This window comes from Pyxicephalus adspersus, chromosome 5 (genome assembly GCF_032062135.1).
Source record: "Pyxicephalus adspersus chromosome 5, UCB_Pads_2.0, whole genome shotgun sequence".
Classification (NCBI taxonomy): Eukaryota; Metazoa; Chordata; class Amphibia; order Anura; family Pyxicephalidae; genus Pyxicephalus; species Pyxicephalus adspersus.
Window position 1 is genome coordinate 89,339,485 of NC_092862.1, and position 21,832 is coordinate 89,361,316.

General features: G+C 39.6%; 1 protein-coding gene across 1 annotated transcript in view; it reads left to right on the plus strand.

The window, feature by feature from the left end:
* ADCY1 (adenylate cyclase 1) overlaps positions 1-21,832 on the plus strand; it is a 496,503-nt gene that overhangs the window by 439,052 nt on the left and 35,619 nt on the right. The window lies entirely within an intron of this gene.

A 21,832-nucleotide genomic window follows, 5' to 3' on the forward strand; every position in this document is an offset into this window, starting at 1 on the left:
GAAAGCACTTTAATATCCTATTCGGCTTGATGTACACTGTCATCTAGGTCATCTACTCTGCCAGCCAGAGAATGTATATCAGCGTGTAGGGCCCCTATTTCAGTACGACATGTCGCCTGGACTTCTGCGACTAATTTCTGGAAATCCTCCTCTGTCATTCCGTGCATATGGGCCCGGGAAGACCTTTGATCCAAGAGCACTATTCCCCACCACAGGGTCTTCTTGAATAACTGGGGATGTGCTCAGAAAGGGGGTACCCAGAGTACCTGAGGGGGAGTCCGGCACTAAAGTCCCCCTGCATCCCACCCTGGCTGTGCCTTGTATGGGTGAAGAAGCCCCTTGTCGGCTAGCCGCAGGCTCTCTGGCCCCTGTGGGTGAACCCCAGAGGTCTGCGAATGAGGAGACCATTTCATGAGGAGAGGCTTCGGGGGAGTAATGTCCCTTAGTGTAGCCCGCAGGACTCACCGGTTCCAATGCTGGTGACTCCGGGTCAGGGGAGAAGGAGGACGCTGAGCCACTGTCATCAGGAGAGCGGGCATCTGTCTGCTGCTCTCCGGCCATCTGAGCAGGAGCCCGTTCACTTTCTCCCTGCTGCCACGTGCGCGGGGATGGAGCCGGAGAAGGACACGGCGAGGGATCCCTGATGTAAGCCCGTATCGAGGGCTGAGCGGACTGCTGCTGCGATGCAGGGGTGGGGGGAAACCTCCCCACTCTAGCCTTACGTTGCTTACCCATGGGTAAGTAAATGTGCGCCCAGGATGCTGCGGATGGTGATCGGCATCTGCAGAGCACGGGAATCACATCCATTGCACTAGCCGGCCAGGCCACGCCCCACTTCTGGCTTTTTTTTATAGCAAGAGGGATCAGAATAACATTTCTTTATTTTTTTGAGAAAAATACAGAAATTCTTCTGGCTTTTTTGATAGCAAATGCTATCAGAATAAAATATCTGTATTTTGTTTGAGAGAAATACAGATTTTTTTTTCTGGCTGTTTTGATAGCATGTGGGAACAGAATAAAATATCAGTATTTTTTTGAGAGAAATACAGAAATATTTCTGGCATTTTTTTTTTAAATGTATTTTTATTGGAAGAGTTTTAACGGGGTACAGAAAGGAAAAAGGGAGAACACAAAATAAAACTATGAAACAGTAATAAAACATACACAGTTTTCAAGGGTAACATTAACCAATTCCCGAATATAACACATCACTTAAACAGCATAAGATGCGGGGTGGGGAAAACAGAGTCTGGGCAGTGTGACATTGTCAAGTGAGTGGGGAGCACCGTATTCCTAATGATGTTCGAATTCGGGTTGTCCCTATATTCGACCCGAATATGGCTATTCGAATTCGGGTAGACCCGACCTGAAAAACACGGGATTCGACAGCCAATATTCGTGAGGAAAAAAAAATTTATTTTTTTTTTCTTAAATTATCTATTTCGTATGTGTTTTTTATTTTAAACTTGTTCTTTTTTATTTTTTACAGGTTACCTGACAATGACATTATGAATCATAATGTCATTGTGGGATTCCCGGACCGTGGGAACTTTGTGGTCACAGCTAATTGAAAGCAGGTGCCTTGAATTAGCTGTAACCGCAGGCAATACGAGGGCAATAGAGGTTGAATGGAGATACTATCTCCATTCATACCTCTACTGCTCTGTGATTGGCTGAGAAATAGGAAACCCTGATGACAGCTCAAGCATCATCAGGGTTTCCCTTTCCTCAGCCAATCAGGGAGCAGAGCAATCAGCGGAGCTTTACTATGCTGACAGCTCTGCTCCCCTGATCACTCGTCACAGTGAATGGCACAAGTCTCCCCATTCATCTCTAGTGCTGAATGGCTGAGAAATGTAAAACCTCAGCCAGAGCACTAGGGGTGAATGGAGGCTTGTCCTCATTTAACCCCTATTGCCCTGCAATCCCTCACTGTCAGGAGGATTTCCAGGGCTCTTTTCATTGCAACCCTGGAAATCCTCCTGTCATTGGGATAACCTGTAAAAAAAAAAGTTTAATTACACAAACACACACATTAATAAAATAATTTAACATTAAAGCCTTGTCCTATTTTTTACTTATATTTTAACCCTTTCAGGGAATGAGTAAGGGGATTTATGTACCCCTGTACTCATTCCCCAGGGTGGGGAGGTGGAGATCTGGGAGTCTCCTTATTAAAGGGGGCTTCCAGATTCCAAAGTCCTGCTAAAAATGTTTATAAAAGCCCCCATTGTTTTCAGTGGAAGCTTTCATAAAAGCTTAAAAACGCTTGAAAAAGCCTCTATTGAGTTCAATAGAAGCCTTTTGTTCGCGTTTATCCAGCGTTTGAATTTTTTGTTGCAAGCAACGTTTAGGATAACGCTCAAAAACGTGCCGGAAGGAAACGTCCTGGTGTAGATTAGCCCATGGGAATGCATAGGGACTTCAAACATGGGCTTTAAAAAGCCTCAGGTTAAACGCTGGGGAAACAGTCCGTGTAGACTAAAGCTGCATACACACGTCCAATAATTATCGTTAGAAACGACTGACGAACGACCGATGAACAACTGATTGGCCAAAAAAAAGTGACCAAGGACGCCGACGAACGAGGATTGTCGTTGGAAATGAACAACCGCCACGGTGGATCTGATTGGCCGACGATTTTTCACTATCTATTGTGTGTACAGTATCGTGTCGTTCAGTGATTGTGCATGTTTCTGCTGTACACTTTCTCCTTTACATGTCCCTCCCTGCATCGTTCAAACGATTGTATATAGTCTGTGGAGGCTGTTGGTGGATTATATTTGAACGATCATATTGTTACAGCATGTATAGAATTGTGCACAATATGATTGTTCAAGTATAATCGTGCATAATCGTTGATCGGTCGTAATCGTTCATTTTCTAACAATAGTTATTGGAAGTGTGTACCTAGCTTTAGCCTAAAATTGATTTTACAGGTGCTCTTTAATCTTCATGTGAAGTACAGGGGTAAATAATTGTGCTATGTATCTTTTTATAATGTATCTTTTTATGTATCCTTTTACAATGTATCTTTTTACAATGTATCTTTTTATGTATCCTTTTATAATGTATCTTTTTACATCTGTTTGGAGGCTGTAGAAGCTCTACACAGTGCTGAAAAAAAAAAATGTTTTCCTTCCATTGACTTTAATGGTGTTCGAATTTGACATTCGACCACCCGAATTTTTTTGCTATATTCGAGCGAATAGCTACCGAATCGAATAGTGAGCTATTCGACCAACACTACTAATGAGTGCTGTAAGCTACTCCATAAGGCGGATCTCTTGGATCCGTGCATAGAGATTCTCCATGGAAGGGGGTGAGGCCGCCTTCCATCTGGTGGGAATCAACGTTCGAGCCGCAACTAGAATATGAGATACTAGCTTTCCAGACAAATTTGGTAACGCTAGGGAGGGTTGACCTAGAAGATGGGTGAGAGGGTCCAAAGTCATAAGTTGCTGGATCACATCAGATAATAGGTCGTTAACTCGGGACCAGTATATCTGGATAAGGGGGCAGAACCAAAATATATGTTCTATTGTACCTCGGTGGCTCCCACACCGCCAGCACAGGGGATCAACAGTAGGAAACAGTCGGTGAAGCACAGCCGGCTTATGATACCATCTGAGCACAATTTTATACAGATTTTCTTTATATAGTGTACAAATGGAACTCCTATGTGCCGCCTCCCAAATATCAATCCATTCTTCCGGGGATAAAGACCGGCCTAGAGCTTCCTCCCATTTAAGCATGTAACCAATCTTATGTAAGTTTCCCAGCATTGAGGCATGTAGGAGGCGGTAAATGGTGGAAACCGCTCTTTTGGTGTGGGGGCCCTCCATACACATTCTCTCAAAAGGGGGTCAGAGACTGGAATATGGCAGTTGGTTGGAGTGACAAAATATAGTGTCTTATTTGTAGGTAGGCATAAAAGGAGGTACGAGGCAGTTCAACTTTGTCACATAGTTCAGTGAAGGAGAGCAGCCTCTTTTCTAATGGGTGTAGAATATGTCTAATTTGGTACAGATCTCTTTCCCTCCAGGATCCGGACATTGACCCAGTGAGACTATCTGGTATTTGTGGATTGAGGATTATGGAGGTTAACCTCGAGGCTTGCGATGTTAGACCATATTTACTCTTTCAAGCCCTCAAGAAACACGTTTCTCGTGAACACCATAGGCGCCGTTAAGTCAGACTCCGCTAATAATAAAGAGGAACTCCAAAGCATGACGTTGGGGTGTATAGGGGCTATCCAGCTCTCCTCCAATTCTATACAAACACTAGTGGGGTGAGGGGAGGTCCATAGCAGCAGATGCCACGGGTGGGCCGCCAGGTAATATTTGTTGACATCTGGGGCCCCCAATCCTCCTCCATCCCTGGGCGTTTAGACAATTTGTTTAGCCACTCTATGTCTTTTGTAGGCCCAAATGAAGCGCATAAAATTAGTCTGGACTCTCTTTAAAACTTGGGGTGGCACCCTAACTGGCAGTGTCTCAAAGAGGCATAACAGCTTGGGAAGGAGCATCATCTTAACTGAAGCTATCCTACCCAGCAGTGACAAAGGGTGATTCTTCCACTTACCCAAAAGATTATTTAACTCTCGGAACAGTAGTGGGAAGTTATGGGAGTATAATTGAGAATATGTGGAAGTAATTTGCGTCCCCAAATAAAGGAGAAAGAGTCCTGTAGGGTCCTTGTAGTCCCGGCGGAGGAACATGGAGGGGTAAAGCCTCCGTTTTGGAGGAGGTAACTTTAAAACCCAAGACTTCACCATATACTTGTAATTCTTTCCATAGGTTAGGGAGAGATACAGCCGGCTGGGTCAAAGTCAGGAGGATGTCGTCTGCATACAGAGAGAGTTTGTATGATTTCCCCTTTACAAGCACACCATGTATATTTGGGTTGGATAGGATATAGGCTGCTAAGGGATCAATGCATAAGGCGAAGAGCAGGGGCAACAGTGGGCATCCCTGTCTTGTCCCATTCTTAATAGGAAACATAGCAGAGGAAGCATGGGGCAATTTGACTGAGGCCTATGGATTGGTGTATAAGGACTCAACTGCCCTAACAAAGGGTCCAGTAAAACCCATTTTATTCAGAGTGGAAAACATAAAAGGCCAACTAAGGCGATCAAACGCCTTTTCGGCATCCAGGCTGAATACTAAAGATGGGGTTTTCCGTTTGTTGACAAAATCAATGATATTGATTACTCTTCTAGTATTGTCACTTGCATGTCTATATGGGATGAAGCCAGTCTGGTCCCCATGGATGAGAGATGGAAGGAATGTGGACAACCTAGAGGCCAGAATCTTTGTAACAATTTTCAAATCAGAGTTTAAGAGGGCTATCGGTCTATAGTTCGAGCAGTCCAGTGGATCCTTGCCTGGTTTCGGTATCACTGTAATATGAGAAGCCAGCAAAGAAGGGGGGATCGGTTTGCCCTTTCAAAAATCATTGAATAGGCTTAAAAAATGCGGTGAGAGTTCCGGTAAGAATGTTTTATAGTACAAGAGGGCAAACCATCCGGGCCTGGAGCCTTAGAGGTTGGTAATTGAGTAATGGTTTTTGTGAGTTCCTCTTCCGTAATGGGTCTAATAAGTTGGTCCAGGTATACCAGGTTGATCCTAGGAAGGACCACCTGATCTAGAAACGAATCTATTTTTGGCCGTAGTGACCTACCCAGAGAAAGCCGAGCGCAGTGAACCGTTTGGTATAGACATGAGTAATAGGCCTCGATACCTACCGCACCATCCCGCTCTCATCCCTAATAGCCCCAGGGGTGGATTGCAGCTGCATATCTCGCAGCTTGCGGGCAAGCAATGTGTCCGCCTTATCGCCCTTATAGTAATACAGTTGGCGGGTTCTCTGCATCATCCAGCTGACCTTCCTCAATTCCAAGGCCTTTAGCTTTGACCGGAGAGTGGTTAATTCCCTCAGAAGGCCCAAGGACAGTTTTGCTGTGTATTTCGCCTCCACAGACCTTAAGGCCTGCGTTGTAACAGAACGCTGTAAGTTAGAGTCCCACTTAAGTCGAGAGCTCATGGCTATACATTGTCCTCTGAACACTGTTTTATGTGCTTCCCAAAGCGTGGAGGCATGAGCAACTGAGCCTTCATTTTCACTGAAATACGTTTTTAAATTTGTAGCTAAGGTTGACTTGGTATCCAAATGTTTAATTAGGAAATCATTCAACCTCCAATGTCAAACTCTCATTGTCTTGGGGGAGAAAATCACATCCAGTGTAATGGGAGCGTGGTCAGACCAGGTGATAGGATGTATCTCAGCAGAGATACTACTCCTCAGGAGAGGAAGGTTAGTAAAGAGGTGATCAATACGAGTGTGGGTACAATGTGGGGGGGAGTAGAAAGAAAACTGTCTCCCAGAGGGGTGGTGAATTCACCAATTATCGTAAAGCTGGTGCTTCCTGATCAATTGCCTGAATACCCTGGACTGCTTGGACACCTGCACAGGGGGCTGGGAATAAACCAATGTGTGTCTGTCCCGAGTGGGAGAGAATATCAAATTAAGTCTCCCCCCACTACCAAGTAGGTGTGGTCAAAGTCTTTAAGGCGGGACAATACCTTGCTAAGAAATTGAGTCTGGCCTGTGTTCGGGGCATAGATATTGCATAGTGTAATAGAAACACCCTGCAAAGTGCCATGCAAAACAATATATTTCCCATCTGCATCAATAATGGAAGGGGACAATGTAAACTTCAGGGAGTCTTTCAGAAGGACAGCTACTCCAGCTCTTTTCCTACACGGTGAGTTAGCCAGTTATGACTGAGGATAGAGTTTAGAGGCAAAGTTGAATGAGCCCGAGTATCAAAGTGAGTCTCTTGCAGGAAGACAACGTCCGGTGACAGACGTTTGAACTCTCTCAGAGCCAATTTCCGCTTTGTTTTAGAATTCAACCCCCTAACACTGAAAGATAAAATCCTAGTAGTCATTAATTTTAAGAAAGGACCAAAGTGCCTCAGCTAAATCAGCCAATATAATAAAGTAACATCGGGAGATCTTACTAAAAACCAACCAGAGCCAGTCACAGCCCCACACTGTGTAACATTCAGAAGAGAGGGGGGGGGGGGCAAAAGGTCAAAATAGAATCCCATAACAAAGGTGTGCAAAACAAAAAACCAAAGAAAAAAAAATAAACCTATAGGTTAGTGCTTGCCAAATGGCAGTCAAGGAGGATCCAACACCTGCCGGTCCCTGCCACCTACAAGAGGAGAACAGGGAACAAATTCACCTGGCAGGTGAACAATTCCTCCCGGAGGGACAGAGGACCCAGAGGGCCCGAAGGTAAAGACCAAAAACCACATAGACATCATCTTAGTGTGGGCCAACGCCGACCACAATCAGGGTCATGGCACTGGGGTGAACCCGGGACCCCCCCAGTAATAACTAGGAGCAGCCCCAAGCCCCCCAGGGTGGCTAAACACCTGGGCAGTTTAACCACAAAACATATAAGCAATATGGGCAAGGCTGTAGGGCAAAACAGTTAGAACATCATTATGACAGTCATGGACTATAATTTAGTACAGTAACATCAAAAATCGTCGTGGTCACAAAGGTTCCCCTCGCTCCCATCCCGGGAGTCTTGGGCAAATTATCCCCAGATCTCCGCAGAAGGAGGACAAATCCTCCGGGCACCGTAGTATGGACGTTTTCCCCTCATGGCGTGCTGAGAGGCTAAATGGAAATCCCCATCTATATGGGATACGGTGATCTCCAAGGACAGTCAACAATGGCTGTAGCAAGCGGCGCTGTTGCAGGGTATGCCACGACAGGCCCTGATATAGCTGAAGTGGAGCCCTGTCAAATTCAAGGTTGTGCATATTCCTGGCCGTGGTCATGATTTCATCTTTCAAAACAGCATCCACCAATTGACAAATAACATCCCTTGGTCTGGTTGCAGTACCAGTTTGCCTGGAGGTTCGGAAGGCCCGTGGATTTTAATCTCTCGGGGAGTTGGGCGCCCTAGTACCCGATTAAAGAATGCTTGCAGTACTGGTTTGAGGTCAGAATCTCGGGTCGCATCAGGGAGACCCCGTACTATAATATTATTCCATCGGAATTTTTTGTCCAAGTCCTCTATCAAACGTTGAAGCTCCCTTATTTTCTGGTCACTTTCCCCAGCTTTATGTGAAAGTGCTGTAATGTCCTCCTTGGCCTGATGTACGTTTTCATTCAAGTCATCTACTCTACCAGCCAGAGATTGTAAGTCAGCGCGCAGAGCCCCTATTTCAGTACAGCATGTTGCTTGTACTTCTGCAACTAATTTCTGGAAATCCTCTTTAGTAGGTAAGAACTGTAGGTACTGTTGCCATGAGGGGTTGGGGAAAACCTCCATTGGGGGATCCCCCCTCTCACTCATCCTGTATGGGCCCGACAAGACCCCTGGCTTGGGGGTTCCATCTTCCACCACAACATCCCCAGGGAGCACTGAAGGTGTACCCAAACAGGGGACCCCCGAGGCACATGTGGGGGAACCTGGTGCTATGGTCCCCCTGGACCCCCTATGGATGTGCCCTGGGCAGGCAGGGAGACCCCCTGTCTGAAGACTGCAGGCACCCTTTCTCCTACGGGTGAACCCAGGGAGTCTGAAGGCTGAGCGGTGTCCCTGTGGGGGGAAAATGCTGCAGGAGAGCAATTTTCCGTCTGTGAGGTCTACAGGACTCACCGGATCTGATGCTGGCGACCCTGGATCGCGGGAGGAGGAAGACACAGAGTCCCTTCTGCTGTTGGGGTGAGTATCCAGCTGCGGTGCCCTGTCAGTCGGTTCATGGAACCGATCACGCACTCCCCGCTGCCACGTGTGAGGAGAGGGAGTCGGCGCCATCCTGGAGGCCGAGGAGGAAGCCGGCGAGGGATGCGCAATATAAGCCTGTATAGAGGGCTGATAAGGAAACTGCTGTGATGCCAGGGTGGGGGGAAACCTCCCCACTCTCGCCTTGCGTTGCTTGCCCATGGATGGGTGAGTTTATGCCCAGGATGCAGCGGATTGTAGTCGGCGTCGGCGGAGCACAAGGATCACACGGCCATCACGCTAGCCCGCCAAGCCATGCCCCCATTTCTGGCTTTTTTGATAGCAAGTGCGATCAGAATAAAATATCTTCATTTTTTGAGAGAAATACAGAAATTGTTCTGGCGTTTTATATAGATAGCAAGTGCTATCAGAATAAATTATCTTTATTTTTTTGAGAGAAACATAGACATTTTTCTGGCTCTTTTGATGAATAGCAAGTGCTATCTGAATGAAATATCTGTATTTTGTTGAGAGAAAAACAGAACATTTTCTGGCTTTTTTGATAGATAGCAAGTGGGATCAGAATAAAATATATTTTTTTGAGAAAAAAACTGACTTTTTTTGGCTTTTATGAGGAATAGTCAGTGGGATCAAAATAAAATATCTGTATTTTTTTATATAATCCACCAACAGTGTCCATACGCTAGATACAATCGTTTGAACTATGCAGGGAGGGACATGTAAAGGAGAAAGTGTACCGCAGAAACATGCACAATCACTGAACGACAGTACACGTGATAGTGAAAGATCGTCGGCCAATCAGATCCACCGTGGTGGTCGTTTATTTCTATCGACAATCCTCGTTCGTTGGCGTCCTTGGTCACTTTTTTTTGGGCCAATCGGTTGTTCATCGGTCGTTCGGCGGTCGTTTTTTAATGATAATTATTGGTGATTGGTAATTGATAATTATTATTACGTGTGTATGCAGCTTTAGTCTACACAGACTGTTTCCCCAGCGTTTAACCTGAGGCTTTTAAAGCCCGTGTTTGAAGTCCCCATGCATTCCAATGGGCTAATTTACACCAGGATGTTTCCGTCAGGCACATTTTCGAGCGTTATCTTAAGCGTTGCTTGCAAACTCAATGGAGGCTTTTTCAAGCGTTTTTAAGCTTTTATGAAAGCTTCCATTGAAAACAATGGGGGCTTTTATAAACATTTTTAGCAGGACTTTGGAATCTGGAAGCCCCCTTTAGTAAGAAGACTCCCAGATCTCCACCACCCCACCCTGGGGAATGAGTACAGGGGTACATAAAACCCCTTACTCATACCCTGAAAGGGTTAAAATATATGCAAAATAGGACTAGGCTTTAATGTTAAATTATTTTATTAATGTGTGTGTGCTTGTGTAATTAAACTTTTTTTTTTTGGCTCTGACATGGGTTCTGTATCTGTAATACATGTCACAGCTCCTCTAGGGCTGCGAGAGTAATCAGGGGAGCAGAGCTGTCAGCATAGCAGAGCTCCTCTGACTGCTCTGCTCCCTGATTGGCTGAGGAAAGGGAAATCCTCATGATGCTTGAGCTGTCATCAGGGTTTCCTATTCCCCAACCAATCACAGAGCAGTAGAGGTGATGAATGGAGATACGTATCTCCATTCAACCTCTATTACCCTGGTATTGCCTGCGGTTACAGCTAATTGAAGGCACGTGCTTCCAATTAGCTGTAACCGCAAAGTTCCCACGGTCCGGGAATCCCACAATGACATTATGATTCATAATGTCATCGTCGGGTAACCTGTAAAATATAAAAAAAACAAGTTAAAATAAAAACACACACAAATAAACTAAGGATACATTTTTATTTTTTTTTTAAACTTTTTTTTCCCAAACTTTTGCAGTTGAATCCTGTGTTTTTCGGGTCAGGTCTATCCGAATTCTAACAGCCATATTCGGGTCGAATATAAGGACAACCCGAATTCGAACACCAACACTAATCAGAATAAAATTAAATTATTTTTTTGAGAGAAATACAGAAATTCTTCTGGCTTTTTTGATAGCAAGTGCTATCAGAATAAAATATCTGTATTTTGTTTGAGAGAAATACAGATTTTTTTCTGGCTGTTTTGATAGCAAGTGGAATCAGAATACATTATGTGTATTTTTTTGAGTAAAAATACATACATTTTTCTGGCCTTTTTGATAGCAAGTGGGAATAGAATAAAAATCTGTATTTTTTTGCGAAATAAAGAAATTTATCTTTTTTTTAATAAATAGCAATTGGTATTGGAAAAAAATCTGTATTTTATTTTTGAGATACATATATTTTTCTGGTTATTTTGAAAGATAGCAAGTGGGATCAGAATAAAAGATCTTTCTTTTTTTTTGAAGGAAATAGACATTTTTCCTGGCTTTTTTGTTGGATAGCAAGTGCTATCAAAATGAAATATCTGTATTTTTTTCTTACAGAAATACAGACATTTTTCAGGCTTTTTTGAAAGCAAGTGGGATCAGAATAAAATATCTTTATTTTTTGGGAGAAACACAGAAATTGTTCTGACGTTTTTGATAGATAGCAAGTGCTATTAGAATAAATTATCTTTATTTTTTGAGAGAAATACAGACTTTTTTGATAGAAAGCAAGTAATATCAGAATAAAATATCTAAATTTTTTAAAAGAAAAACTTATGAACAAGTGGGATCATCATAAAATATCTGTATTTTTTGAGCAAAATACAGAAGTTTTGCTGGCTTATTTGATAGATATCAGGTGTTATCAGAATAAAATATCTGTATTTTTTGGAGAGAAATGCAGACATTTTTCTGGCTTTTTTGATAGCAAGTGGGATCAAAATAAAATATCTGTATTTTTTTGAGAGAAATACAGACAATATTCTGGCTTTTTTGAGAGATAGCAAGTGGGATCAGATTAAAATATCTTTATTTTTTTTTGAGAGAAATACATAAATTTCTCTGGCTTTTTCGATAGCAAGTGGGATCAGAATTAAATTTCTTTATTTTTTTTGAGAGAAATACAGAAATTCTTCTTGCTTTTTTGATATAAAGTGCTATCAGAATAAAAGATCTGTATTTTTTGAGAGAAATACAGACATTTTTCAGGCTTTTTTGATAGCAGGTGGGATCACAATCAAATATCTTTATTTTTTGAGAGAAATACAGAAATTTTTCTGTTTTTTTATAGCAAGTGGGATCAGAATAAAATATCTGTATTTTTTGAGAGACATACAAAAAATTTTCTGGCTTTTTTGATAGATAGCAAACGGGATTAGAATAAATATCTTTATTTTTTGGAGAGAAATACAGAAATTGTTTTGGTTTTTTTGATAGCAAATTGGTTCAGAATAAAATATCTGTATTTTTTTGGGAGAAATACAGAAATTTTCTGGCTGTTTTAAAAGATAGCAAGTGGGATCAGAATAAATAACCTTTATTTTTTTAAGAGAAAAAAAATTGGCTTTTTTGAAAGATAGCAAGTGGGATCAATATAAAATATCTTTTTTTGGGAGAAATACAGAAATTGTTTTTGAGAAATAAAGAAATGTTTCTGTTTTTTTTGATAGATAGCAAGTGGGATCAGAATAAAAGATCTGTATTTTTTTCAGAGAAATAGACATTTTTCTGGCGTTTTTGATAGATAGTAAGTGCTATCAAAATGAAATATCTGTATTTTTTTGGGAGAAATAATTAAATTTTTCTGGCTTTTTTGAAAGATAGCAAGTGGGATCAGAATAAAATATCTTAATTTTTTTCAGAGAAATACGTTTTTTCTAGCTTTTTTGATAGCATGTGGGATCACAATAAAATATGTGTTTTTTTTTAGCAAAATAGATACATTTTTCTGGCTTTTTTGATAGCAAGTGCTATCAGAATAAAATATCTGTATTTTTTTTTTAGAAAAATACAGAATTTTTTTATGGCTTCTTTTTTATAGATAGCAATTGGGAATAGAAAAAATCTGTATTTTTTCATTGAAATACATAAATTTTTCTGGCTGTTTTATTAGATAGCACGTGGGATCAAAATATATTATTTATTTTTTTTGAGAGAAACAGAATTTTTTCTGGCTTTTTTGATAGATAGCAAGTGGGATCAGAATAAAATATATTTTTTTTGAGAAAAAAACAGAAATGTTTCTGGCTTTTTTGAGGAATAGCCAGTGAGATCAAAATAAAATATCTGTATTTTTTGAGATACAGAAATTTTTCTGGCTTTTTTGATAGCAAGTAGGATAAGAATAAAGTATCTTTATTTTTTTGGAGATATACAGACATTTTTCTGTCTTTTTTAAAAGCAAGTATCAGAATAAAATATCTGTTTTTTTGAGAGAAATATGGAAATTTTTCTGTTTTTTTTGATAGCAAGTGGGATCATAATTAAATATCTTTATTTTTTGAGAGAAATACAGATATTTTTCTGGCTTTTTTGATAGATAGCAAGTGCGATCAGAATATAATGTTTATTTTTTTCAGAGCAATACAGAAATTTTTCTGGCTTTTTTGATAGCAAGTGGGATCAAAATAAAATATCTTTATTTTTTGAGAGAAATACCCAAATTTTTCTGGCTTTTTTGATAGCAACTGGGATCAGAATAAACTATCTTTATTTTTTGAGGGAAATACAGAAATTTTTCTGTTTTGTTTTTTTGATAGATAGCAAGTGGGATTAGAATAAAATATCTTTAGGTTTTTGAGAGAAATACGGGAATTTTTCTGGCTTTTTTCATAGATGGCAAGTGGGATCAGAATAAAATATCTTTATTTCTTTGAGAGAAATACGGACATTTTTCTGGCTTTTTTCATAGATAGCATGTGGGATCAAAATAAAATATCTGTATTTTTTTGAGAGAAATAACGAAATTTTTCTGTTTTTTTTATAGCAAGTGCTATCACAATGAAATATCTTTATTTTTTTGAGAAAAAACAGAAATTGTTTTGGCTATTTTAATAGATAGCAAGGTGGATCAGAATAAGTTATCCTTATTTTTTTAGGAGAAATACAAAAATTTGTCTGGTGTTTTGTAGAGATAGCAAGTGTGATCAGAATTAAATATCTGTATTTTTTGAGAGAATTTTTTTTTTTGTTTTTTGTTTTTTTTTGGTAGCAAGTGGCATAAGAATAAAATTTTTTTTGAGAGAAATACGGAAATTTTTCTGGCTTTTTTAAAAGATTGCAAGTGGGATCATAATGAAATATCTTTATTTTTTGAGATAAAAGACAGACATTTTTCAGGCTTTTTTGATAGATAGCAAGTGGAATCAGAATAAAATATCTTGTTTTTTCTAGAGAAATACAGAAATGTTTCTGTTTTTTTTTTTTTTGAAAGATAACGTGGGATCGGAATAATATATCTTTATTTTTTTGAGAGAAATACGAAGTTTTTCTGACTTTTTTGATAGATAGCAAGTGGGATCATAATTAAATATCTGTATTTTTTTCAGAAAAAAACAAATTTTTCTGGCTTTTTTGATAGCAAGTGGGATCAAAATAAAATATCTGTATTTTTTGAGAGAAATACAGAAATTTGTATCACTTTTTTGATAGATAGCAAGTGGGATCATAATTAAATATCTGTATTTTTTGAGAGAAATACAGACATTTTTATGTCTTTTTTCATAGATAACATGTGGGATCAGTGCTGTCAGCATAGTAAAGCTCTGCTCCCTGAGGAAAGAGAAAGCCTGATGACAGCAAAGGCATCATCAGGATTTCCCTTTCCTCAGCAACTCAGGGAGCAGAACAATCAGCTGAGCTTTACTATGCTGACAGCTCTGCTCCACTGATCGTGGAGCGATCAAGGGAGCAGAGCTGTCAGCATAGTAAAGTTCTGCTGATTGCTCTGCTCCCTGATTGGCTGTCATTGGCTGAGCTGTCATTAGGATTTCCTATTTCTCAGCCAAACACAGAGCACTAGGGATGATTGGGCACAAGTCTCCCCATTCATCTCTAGTGCTGAATGGCTGAGAAATATAAAACCTCAGCCAGAGCACTAGGGGTGAATGGAGAGGCTTGTCCTCATTTAACTTTTATAATGTATCTTTTTATGTATCCTTTTATAATGTATCTTTTTACATCTGTTTGGAGGCTGTAGAAGCTCTACACAGTGCTGAAAAAAACCCGAATTTTTCCTCCCATTGACTTTAATGAGGTTCGACTTTGAAATTCGACCACCCGAATAATTTTGCTACATTCGAGCGAATAGCTGCCGAATCGAATAGTGAGCTATTCGACCAACACTATTCCTTAGCAATGAGATTAAGGATTTTGTTAGCATAGCTAAGCCTTTCTTGAAGAGAGTGGGAATCATTGCGCCTTAAAGTAATTAAATACTATTGGAATTTATCAATGCATCTCCCTAATGTTGAAATAGATACATTAATTCCAAATTTGGCAAATAATTGATCCTTCATTTCTTTGAGTCTTATGCCGCAATCTTCGGACATTACCTTGCGTAACTCCTCTTTATGGGCTTCATCCAACTTTGAATTTCTCTGACCTCTTCTTGGTAATTTTTCCACTCTACTGGAAGATTCATAGGTCTTAATAATTTTGGTTATGATTGTATGAAAACAACCCAAAACCATTGCTATGTGGGAGGCATCACTTCCATTCAAATAACTGTCTACCATTTTTTGACGTTCTGCATTACTTAATACTCTGGCCATAAGGGTAAGTGCAATACTAAATATAAAGCTAATAACTTTGAAGATAAAAAGATGATGTTGTTATCTTAAAACTTATAACGTATAAATCCCTGAAATCAAGATATTTAATTTTAAAATTATATAAAGTATATATAAGTAAAAAACATAACTGACAAATCATCAATTTATTTTCATATATTTTTATTAATGTTTCTTGAGTAAAACGTTTATATTTAAATTTATAATAAATTTATTGATTTATCAATAATTAGGGGGTTTACATTTTTTTGTGAAGTTTGAATGCAAAAGTGTGAAGATAAAATGGAAAAAACCCTGTAAATACAGAGGGGTCGGAAAGTCGTAGTCGGAGTCAGGGGTACCAGAAACTGAGGAGTCGGAGTTGAAGGATTTATCCACCGACTCCACAGCCCTGGTGGTAACCTGCTAGTTCCATGCATCTAATGTCCGGATGATTGCGCACCACTAAGGTTAGAGGTTCTACAGTCAGAGAAAACAGGAGGTGTGGGAGAGGACACCCCTGCCTAGTACTCCAGAATATATTGAATGGGGAAGAGTGGATATTGTAGAAAGACTTGTAGAACACCAGATATTGTAGAAAGGCTTGAGGTGTACAGCACCTTGACCTTAGATGAAAAATTTGGTCCAAACCCCCATTTTTCTACCACAAAGGTTAGGTAGGGAAAAAGAACAATGTCAAACCCTTTTTTAATGTCTAAGGCCAACAAAAAAGCTGGGCATTGACAAGCCTTAGCAAGGTGGAGAAGATGAGTTAGTCTAAATACGCTATCTGTTGCCTGACATCTAGTAATGAAACCAACTTGGTCCCTTTCAACAAGATCGTTTATGCCATTGTTGAGGTGTGTAGTTAGTATTTTTGCCAGTATCTATGCATCCAGGTTCATCCTTGGGATTTCCAGTTTAACTTTTTCCTCAACTTGATCATTGGAAAATCATGGGCAACAATCTTTCTATGATCCTACAAGGACCTGGTCCGCTTCTTTGAATTTTTGGCAATTAACTCAATTCCAAAGGGATGACTGTTATTACTTACCTCAGTGGTTTTGTCTCCTACGGAACCATCTACGTTGCCTCCAAGAAGGCAGTTGCTGTGGGCCCATAGAGACGAAACTGGAATTTGGGCACATCACAGTGCCTGGCATTTACATTTTACAGCCTGTTGATTTTTGAAATATATATCTGCATAAATATGGAAATTATATCCCCTATCAATGCATATAGATATTCAATAAAAGAAGGCTCATGCACAAATTATAGCTAGTCACTCAAACAGTTTAATTAAGAAAACAAGGTGAAACAAAGTACACAGTAATATTGTCTGATACCTAAACATAGAAACTTCAATTGATATATATATATATATATATATATATATAGCACATGGACATAAGGTTATTAGTAGTAACCCCTGTAATAATCTAATAACTACTTAGTACACAATACATCAAAACAATATAACAATAATAACATAGACATATACTAGACAATATAGAAATGCAATTCAGGAATGTGTTATAGCTACCTGTAAAGATGTTGATGGGTACCCCAGAAGCCTGATTCCCTAAGAACTCTCTTGTTCATATTCCAGCTCCCCTTTTATATAGTTAAGTCCCATTAGGTAACATTAGGGACTCTTGGATTGGTTAGTGGGTGTGTTCTGTACGATGACCATCAGTTGGCACACACCCCACTAGATTGGGATTGGTTAATGTAATTTGATGGACCTCCCAACTAAATTTGATATATGAATCTTTTGCTGGAATCCTAGTTTAGGGGTCAACAAAAGGTCCAGCTGGGTCATCACCCCAACCTATCTGTTCGATTATGCATCCATCTTCTGCTGGTTAAGGCTTAATGGATTTATTGCTCCTTGAAGGCCCTACTGGTGATCTGTTCTTTCATCCGTTTGTTTGTTTGTTGTTCCTTGGCAAACCAAACCCTGTATCAGTATTTACTACCTTTTGTTATTCCTGTGAAGTCCTGGAATTGGAGACGCCCTAGGAGGGCCAGAGGCCAGTACAAACATAAAACAGGTTTCATGTTTACCCACAACACTCCTGCACCTATACACTTACAATATATATATACATATATATCTATCCACAAATATCTAAAAACAATCTGGAGGTGCATCATCGAAACAAACAAACTGGATACTCCTGTGAATTTACCCATCTCTAACATAAGTGGGAAAGTTACTGGACCCTTCTTCACAGCTGTTTCTACATCAGACTTCTGTAAAGATTGTCTTTCTTATTTTGCCCTGCTCTAGAATGTACTCTTAATTGCTAGTATTGGGAAGATTTTTAAACAGCAGATTTATGCTTGCAACCTTTACTGGAGAAGAAGAGCCCTATTTTGTACATACTCCTTTCATGTAAATTTTTCCAGTTCTGGTTAGTGGAAGTTATGTGTGTCCTTGTTTCTTTCATCACCATTAGACTCCAAAAGTTGACGCTGGTATGTTTTCCATGATAGCTAACTTGCAAGATCTCCAACATGCCATCTAAAACCCCATACAGACGGCAAATGATTGTCAGTGCCCTCGATGTCTATACCCTTAGCCTCCTTTTCAAAGTTATTGTAATTAGTACTTTGGCAAAAAAAAAAGTGAAATGTACAAAGAGAGTTGAAGAAGATTGCACAAATATAATCAATATCAATATAATTCAACAAACCATTTTTAACTTTGCAGACAATATGGAAATATGAGAACCTCTGTAAGAATTTATCTGCTAAGAAAAATGGAAATGAGATTCAAGAGCCACATTGAAAGTTTGGAAATCCAGACACAAATGTATTTAAAAATAAAATCACCTAAGATTCTTGTCAACCAATGATACTTTGAGCCTGATTCATCAAGCAAAATCGGAAGCTCGCTCGCGCATTCATATTCGCGATCCGAAATCGTAACGCAGCTGAAATCTAATCGCCTTAATTGGCAGATTCGCGACCCCTATTGCTCATTATTATCAAGGCAGGAATCCGGCTGGCAGTGAGGAGGCGAGTGTACGAGCGCACTCGACTCTGGACCACAGGAAACCGGCTCGCTGGAAGCGCGAAAGTATGCGCGACCAGCGAGCGCGGATTTAATTGATGAATCAGGGCCATAGTGTTCAGCCAGTCCTTGGTGGATTTACTGGTATGTTTTGGATCCTTATCTTGTTGGAGGGTCCAATTCTGCTTCAGCTTTAGTTTTCTTACAGATGGTCTCACATGTTCCTCAAGCACCCTCTGATACACGGTAGAATTCATGGTGGATTCTGTAATGATGAGCTAGCCAGGTCCTGCTGCAGCAAAGCATCCCTATACTGGACACTTTTCAAAAAAGTTGTCTGAGATTGATTACTTCAATACCACTTGGTATCTGTTGACAATGGACATTTATTATATTATTTTATACATTGTATTCCAACTGACATAGCTGATGTTGAACTGTTTAATTGGGCTTTAGGTGCTGGAAGCTTCCAGGAATGTGTAACAGGGTAGTTTTTTTTATGGGTGGAGTTCCACCTGTCCTGGCAATGGCCTATTGATGAAATTTTGGGTGGTGTTATCTACAGGTATCCCCCACTTGCAGCTATAAATTTGTTCACCTGCACCGCACTGTTCATGGGAAATTGGGGTTCAGGTGCTTGAAGCCTCCAGCAATATGTAGCTGGGTAGTTTTTTTTATGGGTGAAGTTCTACCTGTTCTGGCAATGACCTATTGATGAATTTTTTTGGGGTGTTAGCCACAGGTGTCCCCCACTTGCACCTCTAGTTTTGTTCACCTGCACCGCACCATTCCTGTTTAATTGGGCTTCAGGTGCTGGAAGCTTCCAGTAATGTGTAACAGGGTAGTATTTTAATGGGCAGAGTTCCAACTGTTCTGGCGATGGCCTATTGATGAAATTTTAGGGGGTGTTAGCCACAGGTATCTCCCACTTGCACCTGCACCACTCCATTCATGGGAAATTGAGCTTCAGGTGATGGAAGCCTCCAGTAATGTGTAACGGTAGTTTTTTTATGGAAAGAGTTCCAACTGTTCTGGCGATGGCCTATTGATGAAATTTTAGGGGGTGTTAGCCACAGGTATCTCCCACTTGCACCTATGATTTTGTTCACCTGCACCGCACCGTTCCTTGGGCTTCATAATATGGAAGGGGACAGTGTACTGTATTATGAGAATTTTCTAGTTTTGTGACAGGTAGGTATAAGTTTAGGGGTCGCACCTCCTTGCTATGTAAGAGGCCCCGGGGGTCCCTTATTTTTTTTTTTAATTTTGGGCTTTCCACTTTTTTGTGTTTACTATTTACTATCATTATGACCCTTTGTTGTACTATTGTATTATGCATAATTATTTTACATTTTTAAATATTATGTTATTTTCAGCATCCAGTCCTATCTCATAAGTGTCATAATACCCCTGAGGAAGCCTACATGTGGGGGAAACACTTCGGGTAATATTACTAAATGGTTGCACTTACCAAGTGGATTCATTCTATATAGACTTGATGAGCAAATAATGCTCTTTAAACTATTTGATGGTCAGGCTAAAAGCTGTCCAGTGCCATTACATGGCCTTAATCATTTTGTATTTTTGTAAATTTGTTACTGACTGTGACAATCCTTAGTTAATACATTGTATTTCCATGCCAAAAATCCCTATGTTTTCCCATTTCTCTTTAATATTACTTATGTTGGGGGGTTGGCATGATGCCCAAATGTGGAGGAATCTTAATGTTTAGCTAATATATAACTTGCTCTGCATGTCCTCAGATTCAGTGGATTGTGAACAACAGCTTCAGTTCAAGTATCAAAAATATGATGAGAAAGGAATATTCTGGATCAGACCTTACTTAAGGTCAAGTCTAGAGCAGTATTAGCGAGACCACAACACAAGGTAGATAGGATTTTTTTTATAAAAAGGTATAGCCCTCGTTATAACTATATAAGGAAAATGTTTCATTTCAATCTGGATATCCTAGAAGCTGATTATCTTGTACCCACCATCAGACACCCATCCTTGGTGGTTTATGCTACGAACAGAACACTGTGCAATCTGTTAATACAGGCAGATTCTAGAGATAAATATGATGCAATTTCTATTTCTTCTCCAAAAGTGATTGCTGCCACAATTGTAATACTTGCAATTTACCAATCCATGGTTAATCATTTTACCATCCACATATTGGTAAAAACTATGTACTGTATTTATGTAAATTTAATACTGACCTTTCTGTGTTTTTTCGCCCACTTATATTAGACTGCATGTAGAAAAACTTGGAGGAGGGAGATATAAGCCCTAAGTACAATGCAGGTATTAAACCTCTAGCAGAATCTAATGATGAACATTCAAAGGGTGTTAAGCAGTACAGAGGAGAACCCTGAGTAAGTTAAGATTGGAAAAAATAATGCAACTGACAATATTTTAAATGATCCAATTGTGGGAGATTTTGTGTCCAGACTAATTGCTCACAAATTAGAAATGATTGCCAAATGCAAAGTCACCCATTTAAAAATAGCCTTTGTCCATACCTGGTGGGGGGGAAAGGGAATTCCAGATTTCCCCAAATAAGGGTAAGTGAAACATGGGCTGAGAAATGTTAGGATCATTCTTAAATCTATCCCAAACTGTTAAAGTTTAGTGTAAGAATGAACACCAGATCTTATATCTCAAATAATCTGTCATAACCTTAGACCGAAACATCACAAGATCCCGCCCTGGTATTGATATAGGAAAAGTGGTAGGAAGACAATCTGTCAAGGTCCACAAAGTTCTTTTTGAAGTAAGGAACATATTTAGTCTGATAAAACCAAATCGATATCTAGGTGTGAGTTGAATACAAAATATTGTTAGGAGTTAGAACACCACTCAAAGTTAAAGATTTGCTTAAGTGTAGTCACAAACTCTGGGTCAAAATGATGTTCATGGTTAGGAACTTAAAGCGATTTACCCACAGCTCTGACATACGATTTACCCACAAGCCTCCAGTAAGTGAGTCAAGCAGTTTAATCAAATTTTGGAGATACACAAAAGGAGAAATTAGATACATAAGAATTGTTATCTGCAAATAAGGCACACTTGTGTTCTGAAAGACCACACTATATACCTCATATGTCAAGGCCAGGTGAATCACAATTGTGAAGATATTAATTTATATTTGTTTTTTTTCCCAGTTTTACCCAGAGATACTGCTACTGAAAAAAAATAAATAAATGATTTGGTGCCTATTTACAATGTACCAAACTATAGCAAAAAAAAAAGCTAAAACATAGTTATAAAGCTTTAATTAGAGGGATATCCTGATGGGCTCACATTTCATAGTTCAGGCGTACATCAAAAACCCATGTTTCAAACACTTTAAATGCGATTGTTTGAATGCTCTGCAAAAGTATATC